At 48.3% G+C, this 15,875-nt stretch overlaps 1 protein-coding gene across 1 annotated transcript in view; it reads left to right on the top strand.

Moving 5' to 3' along the window:
* Positions 1-61, top strand: part of LOC116797334 (RING finger protein 151-like) — a 34,587-nt gene extending 34,526 nt beyond the window's left edge. Inside the window, exon 8 of the mRNA XM_032708738.1 lies at positions 46-61. The gene's annotated coding sequence lies outside the window, so the exon portion shown is untranslated. The remainder of the gene's footprint in view (positions 1-45) is intronic.
* Positions 62-15,875: the final 15,814 nt, after the last annotated feature.

Here is a 15,875-nt window from a genome sequence, read left to right as displayed (position 1 = left end):
AAAGTACCCCCCTTACACCTTGTCCTCTCCCTCCCTCCATTGCAGCGTTGCTAAGTAGCGGGAATACATTTCTGGCCCGAGTCATGCAAACTTTAACCACATCTGGGATGTGCACTGTACACCATCTGGACTTTTAGGGAATCTTTCGTCCTCTGAAAAGATTATCTCCAGTACAGCTAATTCTCTTAAGCACCGGATACCTTGTTCCATCGTGTTCCACTGTCCTTGCTGTATGTGGAGGTCCTCCTTACAAAGGTATCTCTCCCTCACACTGGACAACAGTCGCCGCCAGAGGCTGAGTGTTTCCTGCCTCCTTCCAGTCCCCTGATCAATGACTACGTCTCGAGACAGGGATCCCAGCTGTCTGGCTTCACTCCCATCTAGGATTGTATCGTTAGCTGCGGCATCCCAGATTCGGAGCAGCCAGGTCAGAATGGACTCATTCGCCTGTCGTGTGAACTCTCTCCGGAGCTCACGTAGCTCACCCAGGGATAGGGACTGAGTGATTATTTCTGGCTCTGTCTCCTCCAGTGGATGTGAAGGTCCTGCCTCTTCGTCATCATTTGCTATACGGTCTGATTTAGTCTTTGATTTCCTTTTCTGGACAGGGGCGACTGCTATTGGTTTCGGTTGTTCTTCTGGCTCCTCGATGGTTTGTGTGGACACGGTGCCGGTTGATTCATTTCTTTCTCCCTCTGACTCAGCTGTGGTTTGGGTGGAGGTGGTGCCTGTGGATTTGCTCCTTCTCTCCTCCCCCTGACAGTGCTGTCAAGTAGTGTCCGGTAGGCAGTGGCCAGGGCCCAGCAGGTTGCTGTGAGCTGGCCATCTCTGGAGCTGCCAGAGCATTTTCCCTTCACCAGTCTTATCATGCTAACAGGATCCTGCAGTTGTTCAGGGGTGAATTTCCAGATCATTGGAGGAGAAAACTTCTCCAAATACTGGCCAATGTCCTCCCACTTCCCGTGCCACTCAGCATTATCCGCTCCCAGGGCAGGCTTCCAAACAACCTCCCTAGAAGGCCCTGTTCTAACCCCAAACATGGTGTAGACAGTACAGAGCAGACAAAGCAACACTAACAATAACATTATGCTGTCCTTAACATCAAAAGAGAACTCAATATTTTCAAAAACTGTTGTAGCAGGTTTGAAGGGGAAGAAGGAGGTGAGAGGCTGGAAACAACCATTCCCTCCTGTTCCCCCAAAGGGCTGGTTGTGATTTTTAATGAGGCCCTAGAGGTAGCAACCCAAACCAGGACAGGCAAACAAGACTGAATACACATTTACGATGAAACTCATTGCTTCTGATGTTATGATGACATAAACATAGTATACTAATAAAGCAATTCGGGTCCCTCTCCTTGGTCTTAAAGAGAGCATCAAAACAGGCAAATAGTTCCCCATCTGTGGAAATATGAACAGACTCAGATACAACATCCACATGAATGCATCAAGCAACATGGTGATCAGGGAGTTTCTGTATCCAAATAGACAAATGCTGAAAATGAAATTGTGATTCTGACTTCTCTCTCTGCCCCACGCTGGGCACCAAAAATGTGCTGGTTTAAAGGTAAACCAGCAGGGGAAATGAACTCAACTCAAAGGAGAGATTATAAGTCAGAATAACAATTTAATAAATAATACAATAAGTACAATTATACAGACAAACAATTGGGTTTAACCCACAAAACCCAAATGTATAACCCAGCACTTTGGGGCATGAACAGAGTGGTGTTCTTTGGGCCCCCTGAGTCCAAAGTAAAAGGAGAGGGGAAAAACCTGTTGGTGAGAGTGCTGCTGCAGTCTGGTCAAGAGTAGTGATTGCAGTCCGGTCGAGAGTGATGGTTGCAGTCTGGTTGAAAAGTGGTGGTTGCAGTCCAGTCGAGAGTGGTGGTCTGCAGTCTGGTTGAGAGCAGTGGTCTGCAGTCTGGTTGAGAGTGGTGATCTGCAGTCTTCCTCTGGATCCCACGAGTGGTTAAAAAAGTCCCAAGACTCCAAGATTATATATCCTCCAGTTCAGGCAGGAATGCTCAGTACCTCCCTCAGGGCGGAGGGTTCCTTAATGGGTGTGAGGACAGAAGCACCCTCCTATCTCACAGGCCTCTTAACACCTAGTTTATAGCCTGAGGAGTGAGGCTCTATGTGCAGATAGTGTAAATGGTTCATTGATAACAGTTTCTGGGAAATGGCATGGAAGGCTATAGAATACACAGTTTTGGGTTACAGCCATCCAGTGATGAGCTGATCCCAGTTGTTCTAACTAGGACACTAACAGCCTGACTGGAGGGTTGTGTATTGGAGTGGGGTGAATGTTCCACTCACTTATGGGCTCTGTGTAAGGCAGACATTATTATTGTCCAGGCTGGAATGGCATTATTAGCTTGGGGGTCTCCTGCTCCGCCATTTAGTCTCATGAGGTTTCCAATTTTGTCCCATGTCTCTATGTGTAAGGCTTCTACAAGCGGCAGTTCTGGTGCCATAGATCTAACCCATCGCACCAGCTCTGTTGATTCAGCCCTTGTTGTCTGTATGTGATAAGGTCTCAGTAAGAGGGCTAATGCCTCTATGTCCTGAGCTATTTCCGTAGAAAGTAAGTTTCCCATGGTGGATATTACTTTACTCTGATTGCTGTGGTCCACAGGCGTGGGGTCCTTTTGTTTGGGAACGGCTGCTCCAGTTATGGTTTTGGTTCCGACTTGGCTGATCTCCGTGGTTTTTTTCTCGCTCCGGCACTTGTATAGCAGCTTCTGCTCTCTGGGTCTCTGCTACTGCTTCTCTGGCAGCTGCAGGTGACTGGGTCGCTCCTGGCACAGCGCTGACGTCTGACGGTGCTGGTGGTGCGGTGTTTGGGCAGTGGCGGCAGCGCAATGTTCTCTCGCGGTGGCGCAGGCTGCAGCTGCAGGTCCGGCAACAGCAGTGGCCTGGTGGTCCGGGTGGCAACGGGTCGCAGCAGCGCGGCTCCCGCACAGCTGTGTTGGGGGGATGCGGGGCTGCGTTCAGTGGTGGTGGCGGTCCACATGGCTTCTCCACTTGGCGGATTAGTGCGGTGGTCTGGGCGGCGGTGGGATCCTGCGGCGGCTGCTATAGGTCCGGCGGCGGCATGGGCAAGAGGGCTTATGCGGCGCACGGGCAAGTGATCGCTGCGGCAGGCAGTGGCAGCGGCGGTCCATGTGGTCACAGCGCTTGGTGCTTCAGCGGCGGCAGTGGCATGGGGCTTGCAGGGTCCCGCGGGGCAGGCAGCGGCAGCGGTTGCAGTGGCAGTGGCAGTGGGGTCCTGGCTGAGCAACGCAGCTACCCTGCTCGGCTTTTCAAGCGGTGGTGCCTGCAGTCACTGCTCAGGAGCGACCCCTGCCACGGCACTGGCTGCTCACGCTGCCCGCTTCTGGTTCCTGCTGCTCCACTCTCCACTCACATGTTCGCCGGCTCCTCTTTGCTTTTCGCCACAGTGCTGTCCTGGTCTCTCAGCTTCTATTCTTCTTTTTCTTCTTCTCTGTTTCCATGCACTTTTCTCTGTTATTTTTCCGAGCTCATTTCTAGTTTGCATCTCTCAGTACTGGCTGAGAACTGACATTTTTAAGACGTCTAAATTTCTTTCAGTAAAAGATTCCTGTGTTCTGTAACAAGCATGTTCCAGAATCTACTGCTTCCCTTGCTACAAGGGTTTTTTAATTTGGGTCCTAATATAAGGTGTAGCTCCACGTTGGGTGCCACATGTTGGGTTTATTAATATGATAAAGAAATGCAGTCCGACTCCTAGCTGGGTTGCAGCCAAAAGGGATTTATTTCAAAACATAGCGCCTTTTTATTCCTTTGGGAACATGTGACCAAGTAACCAATGGGAATACAGACTCCCGCTCATGTCCTGGACTACTTCTCCTGGGATGCCTCGCTCGCATCCCCTGGACACGCCTCCTACAGTTGCAGTCTGGTCAAGAGTGGTGGTTGCAGTCCAGTCGAGGTTCTGGTCCTCCTCTGGATCTGACAAGTGGTACCAGAAGTCCCAAGACTCCAAGATTGTATACACTCAGGTTGGAGTGGGAATGCCCAGTACCTCTCCCAGGGCGGGGAGTTCCACAATGGGTGATTGTCGCGACGGAAAGCTCTAGACGCTTAATGTAAGAATCCAGGAACTTCATTTATTGTAGATTGACAGCAGCTTAATATACGCTCTATAATAGGTTCATGAATATTACAGGGATTAGGCTCCTTATTGGTACACAGCTAGGTGGTGATATCATTTTAACTGCCTTCCATTGTTTACACAGGTGGCTCGTTAAGTGTCTTTGTTTTGGTAATGCCAAGCTCCTGTTTTTCAGCTCAATTTAGAATACCCAAGGACATTGCCGCTTTCTCACGGCCCTGCTATCTCAGACTTCTCATGGGCCTAGTCAGACTGCGTCTTATACTTTAGCAGCTCATCCATGGCCTTAGCCATGTTCATATGTCCTCGCATTTCTAACCAATCCTCTATAATTCCCCCGTTTTTATTTTGGGCCAACAATGCTTTCTTTGTCGTAGCATTTACACGTCTAGTAATACAAGAAAAGGCAACACGAGCTATTACTAAGATTACAATAACTGTCAATACCCATCGTAGGCCTTCCTTAATATAACTTAGAGCCCATTCAGATATAGAACCAAAGATAGATTGAAGCCACAAGTCTATAGGACTAGTTGCTACTGTCACTTTCTTTGTATGATCTGTTAACCATTGCAGTTGTTTATGTATGGAGTTACTGTGATCTGAAAGATTAAAACAGCACATACCATCAAAGTCCTTACAGCCATGGCCTTGTGCCAACAACAGAAAATCAATAGCAGCTCGATTTTGTAGGACAGCATGACGTAAACTACTAACGTCCTGTGCAAGTTCTGCTATTACTCGGGTGGTGACGTTTAATTGTTTGACAGCCCAACATGCAGGTTTGCGAATAGATGTTAATGCTTGTGCTGTGCCTACACCTGGGACAATAGATCCAAAGACAGTAGCTGTCTTACCCCATAGCTCTACTTTGTCATCACAATCTGAGGAAAGTTGGTTTAGGCTCCTCTTTTGTCTGCGTGATGAAGTTAGATTAATAAGCTGTAAAAAGGATGGGGATAACAGCGTGAGTGACCCTATATAGCAGGGCCCTCTGAAGGCACGTACAGGAATGCCATGCCAAGCTCTGTCACCACAAATAAGAAATACACCTGGTGGTAAGGCACGTGCAGTGTTGTTAACCCAAATACCTGGCGAGGAAGGTTTGACTTCAGCTCCATACGCCCCAAGGCCTTGGTTGTTAGTATTGTTAGTGCCACAATAGTCTCCTACATTTTTATAATTAAACCCTGGGGTACTTGAAGTGACATTAGTCCATCTAGACAAATCGTGGCTTTGACGTGCACTTAACCCAGAATGAAATGTTCCCAGCATAAAACAAGTTTGAGTCCCATTATCACTTGTATTACGTACAGACAGTGATCCCATTAAGTCTAACTCCTGGGGACTCTGGGGTAAAGAGGTATTGAGAGCTTTTATAAGGCACGCAGATGTATTAGAGATAATTATTTCTTTCCCACACGATGATGAAACCCAACCAGCAAATAGTAAGTTTAACTTATATACCGAGTTAAAAGGCATACCAAATAAGCAAGTATGAAAAGGATCTGAGGCAGATGCCAAGGACAAGCAAAAGGATGATTATCTTGTTTGATTTGCCCAGGTGACCCACATGTTTTTCCGAGGGTCAATGGCGTGAAGAGCCTCAACATTGGCAATCATACCCGTAAAAAGAAGAAAACCTATTACATAGCCGTACAATGAAATAGACAGAAATCTTAACATCTTTGCTATACCAATACACAAAAACAGTAAATCAAGTCCAGGCACGTAAGTCTTGCAGTTCCTTTGTGTCCAGTTACTCAGTTAATTCAGATGTTGTTCCAGTGTCTCCCTCATCAGCAGGTGCAGGGGAATCACGTGTTGAAGAGGCTGGAGGTGATGGTCTAAGGTTAGGTGAGGCTGCAGGCACCGCAGCCTCCTCCTCGTCCTCCAGGACTCTCAATCGCTGGCTTGACCCAATGACTGGGAACCCACAGGGTACCTGTAGAAGTAGACACACAGAAGTAGCCTCGGCCTATAAAGATGACTTCTGCTGGACCTTCCCACATCCCGGTTTTAGGATTCCGATAATGAACCCTCATGGGTGGTCCTTTCGACACCTGCTCTTTCTGATTATGTTTGACGATAGGAGGCACTGAATCATCCCCGAAAATACACAAATGGTTAAGGACAAAAATAGTTTTGCTAACTCTTTCTCGGGCATCCCTGATGTCTTTGTATTTCTCAAGGTGGCTTTTAATTGTTCCATTCATTCGCTCTACTATAGCTTGTCCAGTAGGCAAATGAGCTATGCCCGTAACATGCTTTATGTCCCACTGCTGCAAGAATTGTCCCAGAATCCTGCTAACATAGGCAGGCCCATTATCTGTTTTCAACGTTTGAGGGATCCCCATGACAGCAAAGCAATCTGTCAGATGACGCTTCACATCTTGGACCTTTTCTCCTGGCTGCAGTGTAGCCCATACGAAGTGACTGTAGGTGTCAATTGACACATACATGTATTTCAATTGACCAAAAGCAGGAACATGTGTGGCAGTCCTGGTTGTAATGCCCCCATCGTATGCATCTGGGCATTTACTGCACGTAAATCATGTAACAGCCTGTATTTCCCAGATTTCTTCCTGATCACAAAAATAGGAGTATTCCATGGGCTAGTTGACAAACGCAAGTGTCCCTGTTGTAACTGCTCTGACACCAATGCGTGTGCCTGTAAAAGACTTTCCCTTTTTAAGGGCCATTGCTCTACCCACACTGGTGTTTCTGACTTCCACTGGAGCGGGATTGGGAAAGTCCAGGCAATGGTCGTCATGCTAAAGGGGATCCTGGTTCGTTGGTCAGAACCATCCCCATCTGAGCGAGAATGTCTCTCCCTATTAATGCTTGTACTCCATCGGGTAGGGGGAGAACAGACACCGTACAGTTCACAGTCATTGTATCCAACGTGATAGTTATCGGAGGGGACCTTTTTGCCAGAGTCAGACCACCCACTCCTGCAACTGTTGCTCCTGAATTCACCAAGGGCCACGATGTTGGCCATTTGCGAGCTGCAACAATACTGACGTCAGCTTCTGAATCCAAAAGAGCAATTAAATGTGCAGTTTGGGAGTTCCATTGGAGCTGAATAGCTTTTTGTGGTCGTCTGGTTAAATCTATTGTTAGCAGAGCCGATGCACCAGTAGATCCGAAGCCCTGATCTCCTCGTTCGGGCTTATCCAATGGTCCAGAAGCGATCTGAGGGAGCGGTATCAGTTGTGCGATACGAGATCTGGCCGGTATATGCAAAGGTGGAAATAGTGTATTTACCATGACTGATATTTCTCCAGTGTAATCGGCATCAATCAGTCCCACTAAAACAGTTAATCCAGCCATTGTGGACGAGGACCGACCTATTAACAACGCCCCCACTGGTTTGCCGTCAATTAATACCGGTCCGTGCACTCCTGTCGGTATTTTCTGAGGACGCTGGTCTATTAGGGTGCAGTCTATTGCGGTTGCCAGGTCCAGGCTGAGGCTCCCTCTGGTTGCGGGATGCAGTGTGAGGTCTGAGCCGGGAAGCTGTGAGTGGTTGGAGCCGTCACTTGTGTCTTGGCGCGGGACCCCTTCGCGCTGGCTTTCCCGTTTCCCGACCCATGCCAGCACGTAGCAGAAACATGCGTGTTTTGCTGGCAGCAGGAACACCACACCGGACCGGATTGGCACTCTCTTCGCACGTGTCCGTACTCTCCACACCGAAAACAGCGTCTTTTTGCTGGTCTACTTCGTTGCATTGCTCCGGTCGGAGCTTGTAAGGGCGCAAGCGCGGCCAAAACCTGAGAGCTAGTAACCTTCGCCTGCTCCTTTAAGCTTTCACCTAGCTCCTTAACCGCATTCACTATCATAGCATTAGGCCCCTGGGGTATTTGCACCATTCGCTCTAATAGCTCCTCAATTGACCAATTACCCGGGAGCGTGATAATGACATTGCGAGCTGTAGAATTACAGTTCTGCAGCGCACACTGCTTTAGCAAAGCTCCATACATAAATTCAGGAATCCCTGCTGATTGAATGGCACTAGCAACCCTGTCTATAAATGATCCAAAAGGCTCGTCTCTTCCCTGCTTGATCCCCATATACGACGGAACTCCTCCTGGAGCTTTGATTTGATCTAGAGCGAGACGGGCTAGGCGCATAGACTCCCTGATCTTATCTGGCCCTATTAATGCCTGCGCTTCTATTCTGGTGTACTGTCCGAAGCCCATTAATTCATCTAACGTAACCCCGTGCAAAGGGTCAGCTGCCTGTCTCTGGACCGCTACGGCCTCCTGGCAAAACGCCTGCCAGTGCGCATTATGTAGCATTTACTGGCGTTGTGAAAGAACCAACTTCATAATGCTTTTAATATCTGCTGGTAAAACTAAGTTGCTACCCCAAATATAATTTAACATTTGTCGGGTAGGCTCACCCTGGATTCCACTCTCATTAATGGTAGCACGCAATTGCAACAACAGTTTCCAATCAAGGGCAGTGATAGTCGCTACCAATCCACCCCCTTGTGCCGGAGCATAAACTACCGGAAAGGCATTAGTTAAAGTTTCTGCCGCTTCTTTATCTCCCGCTTGCAAAGTGTCTGCGGCAATGCCTTGCCAGAGCTTTCGCCGCTCTGCCGCGACAGTACTCGATGTATCGGGTGAGGGGAGTGACGCAGCCCCGGTAGACGAGATCTGCTGGGACTCAGGGGACGGGCTAGGGAACTCTAGGGAAGGGGCAGTGGGAGTAATAGAAGCCTGCCTTTGGGATTCAGGTGGGATATGTACAACATTAGTCGAGGGAGGCAGCGGGCACGGAGACCAGCTGCGAAAGGACTGCCGATGTCTCCCAGACGCTGCGCAGCGGCTCGAGCAGCCTGCTGCTCGGCTTTATGTTGTTGCAAAGCATTAGAAACAGCCTGCCACTGCTTGCCTAACTTTTTAGCTACTTTATCATCATTCAGTAAATCCTCCCACAACTTATCCCCGTACCGTTTCCATTCACCTTCATCAAAGACCGTATTGGGGTCCACAAAACACCCTTTCGCAAACCCCACCTTAAGCAATTCCGGTAAATCCTTTTTAAAATCTAACCCTTTAACTCCCCGCTTTTCTAAAAAGCATTGGAGTAATGATAGTGCCGCCTGTCTCTCCATTACCTAAAAACGTGTTACCATGCTTTGTGCAGCCCTTTCCACGAGACTTCTTGCGGTTTTGTCTGTGGGCCTCCTTCTTCAGGAGTCTTCCCGGGCGCTGGGTCCAACTATTTCATTGCCAGAAGCGCGGAACTTAACTCTTTCGCCGTCCGAAATCCCCGAGAGGGAGGCGTTCGGCAGCGGCAGGTTGGAGCTCTTTTCGTCCAACCCTTTCGCCTTCTTGTGCTGCACAGCAAGACCGACCGAAACTACTACGTCCGACCACGGCTGCAAGAACCTGACTGTGTTCTCGGGAGTCCGACTTGACTCCGACCCAGGAAATCCGACTTGATCTCCTAGGGACCCCCTCTGGTCCCTGTACACGGGCGCCAAAAAGTAACAACATAAAGACTTAACTACTTACAAAGCTGTGTGGAACTTTTACTTGCAAATATATGTATGATGTCAACGGAGGTGAGGAGAGCTCTGGATGCTAAAGCTCGGGCTGTCCTTTCCTGCTTTGAGGCTGATAGACCCAGAGTCTGCAAAAGATCAAAATTTTTATTATATCACTTACCCCTTGCTCCAAGGGGAAAGCCCATGAAAATGACTTTATCAGTATTAGTTAATTCCTTGATCTCCTTCTCCAAATGTCGATATTTTCTCACTTTCTCTTTTGCTGCTTTTTCAAGCCTGGTGTTGTCCGCTTTGTTGTAGCGGCGGGGTCCTTGTATAACAAGGAATAAGTACGCTCCTCGTGCGGTGGTGTGGACAAAGAGGCTTTATTTCAAAATTCCCGCTCCTTATATCCCTGTATGCCATGTGACTTCTTCAGCCAATAGAGTTATATGTGACCGCGCATGCTCTCTTGGGCCCACTGCCCTGGCACATCCCTCGTGCCTTCAGAGGCACTTCCTACACATCCCCTCTCTTAATTATCTAAAGAAGTCACAAAAACAGTGCAAAACAACAGTGCAAACAACAGTGCAAAACATTCAAAACATTGTAAACTGCCAAACTCGCAGTAACCCAGTACTCTGCTTGCTTGGCTCCTTATACTTCTACTGTAAACCTTTTTTATAACTTTCTTATAGTCCTATAGGGTAGTGCAACTTGGATAATTATTTTATTAACTTAGGGCCTTAGCCCAACCGTGTGTAAACTATAACCTTTATTAATCTGAGGGTTTTTTTAATAACTGGGGATTTCAAACTTTATTTAAGAAACAGGGTAAGCATATCAAAAACTCAATTCTTCTAAAGTGACCTTGTGGTGTAGGTAATGTGGTTTTGTGAGGTGTTCTGTGTTTTTTTATTTGTCCAGTCATACAATTCTTTTATTCATTCACTCATCTCACTCACTGACGGCCATCATCATTCACGCACACACATACACACACCGATATTTGTAGATTGCTTGTTACCACATTGGTCATTAATATAAACTGAAACATAACATAACTCTTTTTAAACTCCTGCGTTATCTGGTTCTTGCAGCTGTGACTGTGTATCTAAGTAGGGCTTTACACACCTGGAGGGAGGATCCACTTCAGTTCTTTTCCTGTTGCCACGCAAGCGTAACCTCTCCCCCAAGTCATAAGGTCTAAAGGTCCTGTCCATTGCCCTGAAATCAAATCTTTTACCATGACTAGTGGCCTGGGAGAGGCAAACACCTGAGATTTGTGCTGCTTCTCATACCTACTTCTTTCAGCACTGTCGCAATTCAAAAAATTGATCACATATGTGGCTTTCCACAAACGTTCTTGCGGACTACATAGCTTCTCCCCCCCCTTTGTTTTACTAACATCTCTTTCAGTGTGCGGTGTGCCCTTTCTACAATTGCTTGTCCGGTAGGTGAGTGTGGGATTCCTGTGACATGTGAGATTCCCCATTCTGATAGGAAATTCCTTACCTTTTCAGAGATGTATGCCGGTCCGTTATCACTTTTGATCTGTTTTGGAGTGCCAAGGGTAGCAAAACAGCTTAGCCAGTGTCTTATTACGTCCTTGGCTTTCTCACCTGTGTGTGCTGTCGCAGTGATGTACTGTGAGTGTGTGTCTACAGTTACATGTACATATTTCAAGGTGCCAAATTCGGGAATATGTGTAACATCTGTTTGCCAGATCTCATTGGATATTAAGCCTCTGGGGTTAACACCCTCCTGGGATGGCATAGGGATTATTTTTTGACAGTCTGGACAAGTCAATATAATATCTCGAGCCTGATTAATTGTAATTTTGAATTGTCTCTTTAAAGAGTGTGCATTTTGATGAAAAAATGAATGGGACAATTTTGCTTGCTCAAGGGTCCTGGGTACTGTGTTGAACATTGCTGCCTTGTCAGCTTCCCGGTTCCCTTCAGCTATTGGCCCTGGCATGTCAGTGTGAGACCTGATGTGCATTATGTAAAAATCAAACCACCTGTGATTGACAAGAACCCAAATAGAACGCATTTCAAACAACAAATGAGGATTAGAAACATCCCGAAGAAATGAACATTCCAGGCGTGTAACTAACCCTGCAGCATAACAAGAATCAGTGACAATATTAACCGGTTGTTCAGAAAACTTTTCCAAGGCAATACGAATGGCAGCTAATTCCAGGACCTGCACAGAGCATTGGTTCATGGTCTGTACCTCCCATTCCCATTGTCCTGTATCAGGATTTACCCAAGTCACTGCAGCCTTCTGTGATCGCCCAGATGCATCTGTAAAGGCTGTGAGGCCTTTTACCAGTTCAGTTTTACATCTGGTTGTGGCCTTTAAAGGTAAATTGTTGATTTCTGCCCATAGTCTGTGCTTAGGGAGATTAACTGAAATGTCACCATCAAAACCTGCTAAGGCAGCTTGGAACTCGGCATCCTCAGCCAGCATCCAAGCTAAATTGTCCTTCGTGGCTGGAATGTAGATGACAGCTGGATCCCTTCCGTCGAGTTCCTGTAATCGTCCTCTGCCTTTAATAACAAGCTTAGCAAACATTTCATTAATCGACCATACAGTTTTAGCTGGTGTGTGGGGCAGAAACAGCCACTCTAGAACCAGCAGTGGGTCCTTTTCAGTCTGGTCCCACTGAAACAAGACTGCAAATGGCTGGTACCTGCTGGGAATTAAGGCCAGGCAGATTTGCAGTTCAGGATCTCTCCTTCTGCTTTGCCTAGTTTCTATTGCCTTGGCACAAATGTCTAACGCCTGTTTGGCTTCTGCTGTCAGAGCCCTGTTAGACGTTAGATCAGTCCCCCTTTAGTAACACAAAGAGAGGGTGTAGCTCCTCTGTGGTTAAGCCCAGAATAGGCCTTAACCAATTAATAGCTCCCAGAAGTTTTTGCAACTCATGTAAGGTTAGGGTGTCCTTTACCTCAAGCTGCAGCGGCTGTGGGGAAATCTGTTGTTGTGTGATTCTCCATCCAAGGTAACTCCAGGGCTGTGATCGCTGGATTTTCTCTGTAGCAACCTGCAACCCTGCTTCTTGGACAGCACCAGTCAGAGCAGTAACAACAATTTGCAGTTCATTTTCTGTGGCCATGCTTATTAAAATATCATCCATGTACTGGTAAATTATTGCAGAGGGAAAACGCTTTCTGATGGGTTGAATAGCATTTGCAACTACTGTTTGACAAATGGTGGGACTGTTTTTCATCCCCTGAGGGAGGACAACCCCGTGATACCTTTGCATAGGCTCTGAGTTGTTTAATGCCGGGATGGAAAATGCAAATCTCGGGGCATCCTCGGGGTGCAGAAAGATGGTAAAAAAGCAGTCCTTTAAATCAATTACTGTTAGTGGCCAGTTTGCTGGGAGCACAGCAGGTGAGGGTAACCCTGGTTGCAGTGCCCCCATAGACTCAATGACTGAGTTTACTGCCCTGAGGTCCTGAATCATTCTCCACTTGCCAGTCTTTTTGGGAATGCAAAATACAGGGGTGTTCCAGGGACTGGTTGTCGGCACAATGTGTCCTGCTTCTAATTGTTCCTTTACAAGCATTTTTAAATGTTCAAGCCGTTCCCTTTTCATGGGCCACTGATCTACCCAGACCGGCTGGTCAGTTTTCCAGACTAGCTTAATCGGTGCTTGGAACGGCTGACCAATGGCCCCTATTGAAAAACCTGGCTGCTTGCAGGAGGAATTTGCATTACTGTGTCGAATTGTCCAAGAATATCCCGTCCCCACAAAGAGCAAGGGATTGGAGCTATGAACGGAGCTACCTTTGCTAATTGTCCCTCTGGTCCCAAGACAGTGAGTATTTGAGCACTCTGTCTGGGCCTTTGTGTGCCTCCCACCCCTTGAATGGTTGCAGCTGGGCAAACAGTAGGCCAGTCAAGTGGCCATTCTGAGTCTTTTATTATGGAAACATCAGCCCCAGAATCTACAAGGCCTGTAAATCGGTGCCCATTAACCTGGCACGTCATCAGTGGCTGTGAGGCTGTAATGGCTGCTGCCCAGTGAACCTGTGGGTGTCCCGTGCTGCCAAAGGCCCCTGAACCCCGCTCCCTCTCCCCCTCCCCTGCAGGCGATGCACTGTAGAAGGGGATTAATTGAGCAATCTTCTGTCCTTTTGGGATGAAACAGGGGGGTGAAGGGGTCCATGCCATTATTAGAATCTCGCTATGAGAATCTGAATCTATTACACCCAGCAGCACAAACAAACCCATTCTGGTGGTGGAGGATCTTCCAATCAGCAGTGCATGCACCCCTGGGCTAAGGGGACCCCAACGTCCAGTCGGGATTAGCACTACCTCAGTGGAAGTTATGAAGACTGTGTCCCTGTTGGATAAGTCCAGCCCAGCGCTGCCTGGGGTGGCGGGGCACAGAGCGCTGGCTGGGGTGTAGGGGCACAGATCGCCAGTCTGCTCTCTTGTGTCACATGTGTTTGTTGTATCGGGGCGTGCGGGGAGTTTGATGAGGTTCCCTATTTTGTCCCAAATTTGTATGTGGAGGGCTTCAACCAGAGGCAGTTCTGGTACGGCTGCTTTAATGAGCCATACCAACTCTGTTAGTTCAGCCCTTGTAACCTGTACATAATAAGGCTTCAGCAGTGTGGTTAGTGCGTCTGTGTCCTGTGAGAGTTCAGTGGGGAAGAAGTTTCCCATGTTACCTTTGAGTCTCGGCGTTGCTAGTGTGCGCTGCTGAAGAGGGTCTGTCGGTTTGTTGATTTGTGTTGGCTCTCTGTCGGCTGGGCTGTGGCGTCCCATCGGCGGCGGCTGGTGTCCCGGTGCAGGCGGCAAGCGGCGAGTGCAGGGCAGCGTCAGGTGCGGGGCAGCTGTAGCAACGGGCGCGGGGCTGGCTGCAGAAGTGGCAGCTTGGGGCTGCAGGCGATCGGCGTGTGCGCGGCTGCAAAAGGGGCGAACGGCGGCGGCGGCGCTGGCGGCAGCGTCTCAGTCACACGGTGGCGGCTCGGCGCGGGTCCGGGTCTGGTTCCGTCTCTGGTGAGGACAGCGTTCACGGCGGCGGCAGTTCAGCGCGGCGGCGGCTCCTGGGCTCCCGCAGTTCGCTGGGCGGTGCAGGGGTCAGGGCACGCTGTATCAGGAAGGCGCGGCGTGGCACCTTCAGTAAAGCCCGCGCGGTTTGAATGCGGCACGGGGGCTTTTTTGTGGCGGTGCTTTTAAGCACGCCCGCAGGGTCAGTCAGCAGTGGCGAGCAGGCGGGGAGCCGCGACAGTTTCTGCTGGACAGAGAAACTGGAACGGGGCTCCACAGGGGTCAGCGGTGGCTGGGGGTGTTGAGATGCGGTAAAACCGCTTCTCGCACGTGGTCCGGCTGGTGCTGTCGGCAGCGGCAAACCGCTTTTCCAGGAGACCGACGCACAGGGGACCAACAGGCTTTTCCCTGACGATCTTAAGGTGCTCCATTCTGGTCTTAGGGGATGGTAAAAAACCAATCCTTAAGATCCATGACAATGATTTCCCAATGCATAGGAATCATGGCTGGGGAAGGCAAACCAGGTTGTAGTACACCCATGGTGGCCATAACAGCATTGATCCGTCGCAAATCATGCAGTAACCACCATTTCCCTGATTTCTTTTTTTGTAACAAACACAGGAGTGTTCCAGGGACCGTTGGAAAGTTCAATATGGTGTGCTCTTAATTGTTCTGCTACCAATAGATGCAGGGCTTCAAGTTTCTCTTGATTGAGGGGCCACTGGCCTACCCATATTGGTTTGTCAGTCAGCCATTTAAGGGCTAATGTGGGTCTCTTCACACCCTGCAACATAGTGGCTCCTATTGAAAATTTTTGGTGATGCGCACGGACAGCTTTCCTCCTGATGCTTTTCCCTTCTTTCAGGGTACATCAATATGTTGTCAGGGCTAATGCCTTCATTCTCAATCACATTCTCATTCCATGTCAGGGTCTCGGTCCAGTCGAAATTCCCCACAAACCTTCAATGCCACCATTAAGGAAACTGCCTGTGGATGTCAAAATTAAGGAAAGGAAGCAATTCGTTCCATCCATCCAAACGATCCCTTATAGGATATCCCAGGACAGGTACAAAACCAGCTAGAATCATGAAAAAAATTAGTAAAAAGGCCATTGTTTATATTATCCTTTTTTTGTTCCTAAACAAAGCAATACTTATATAAACAAAAAAAACTCTTGGCAGCTGTCCCAGTAGTGTTCCAAAATAATAAAGTATGTTTATATAAA

Source organism: Chiroxiphia lanceolata, chromosome 1 (assembly GCF_009829145.1).
Source record: "Chiroxiphia lanceolata isolate bChiLan1 chromosome 1, bChiLan1.pri, whole genome shotgun sequence".
Classification (NCBI taxonomy): Eukaryota; Metazoa; Chordata; class Aves; order Passeriformes; family Pipridae; genus Chiroxiphia; species Chiroxiphia lanceolata.
The sequence above is the reverse complement of the archived record's forward strand: the minus strand, read 5'-3'. Positions and strand labels throughout refer to the sequence as shown.